This window comes from Macrobrachium nipponense, chromosome 25, assembly GCF_015104395.2.
Source record: "Macrobrachium nipponense isolate FS-2020 chromosome 25, ASM1510439v2, whole genome shotgun sequence".
Taxonomy (NCBI): Eukaryota; Metazoa; Arthropoda; class Malacostraca; order Decapoda; family Palaemonidae; genus Macrobrachium; species Macrobrachium nipponense.
In genome coordinates this window covers 47,650,592-47,651,676 of record NC_087214.1, presented here as the reverse complement: position 1 = coordinate 47,651,676, position 1,085 = coordinate 47,650,592, and positions in this window count along the sequence as shown.

Genomic DNA, 1,085 nt, shown 5'->3' with positions numbered 1-1,085 from the left:
AACTTAATTTTCCTCTTCTTAAAAGTTTTCATGAAGGTATTCAAGTCAAACTTCTTTGAACCAACCATTCTTATGTCATTTTAAATCAACCGTTATTTTGAAAAGCTTTATTGTCTTTGGTTTCATGAAAGCTTTCATTAGCTCCGTAGATGTTTCCAAACCAAAGATATTGGGCAGGTGTTATGCAAATGAGAGTAAACGATGACAAATGGTAAACATAGGTTTCAATATTATCCCAATAGTTTAAATTTCTTCAAATGTATGATTTCGTTTTTCGTTATATGGACAAAGATTGAAAGTAATTAAATGATAGACTAAATTCCACCATTTCAAGGGTTACTAAGAGCACGAATGTAATTATAAGAGTTCGCGAAATCCTGATTCAAGCCATAGTATATATTGCTACTGAATTCAGATGCAATCTACCCAACTACGGTGCCTGTTTCAGTACTTGGAAATACAAAAAAATCTTTAAAGCATCAGGCAAGTTATTGTATTTTCTGTAGTGAGAATTTAATACTAACCTTTCACAAAAAAAGTGACTGAAATATTCAATGGAAAAATGCAAAAATCTTGATTAAGGTGGTAATAGGATTAAGAAATATAGTCGTAGATAACAACAATTTAGTATTGTTCATTTTCAACGTAGACCTGTGTAAGACACGAGAGAGAGAGAGAGAGAGAGAGAGAGAGAAGAGAGAGAGAGAGAAGGGCGCTAAAAATCTACGAATCCTGAACGTGCATTCATGCAATGTACACACTCACACACAAATATATATATATATATATATATATATATATATATATATATATATATATATATATATATATATATATATATATATATAAGCGAATACCACGGGAAATGATAGACAGGAATCCAAGCGCTTTCGTCTTTATTCAGACATCGTCAAGGAGCTACTAAAGTACAATCGGAGAGGAAGGCCTCAGGTACAAACAAGATCAGGAATACCAGATGGTTAATTATCAAAAGGGTAAAAATTAAAAGGATAATCCAGGATATCGGATATCACACGGTCACAAACTTAAACAGATTCTGACCCTAACCGAAATTACAAAGTATC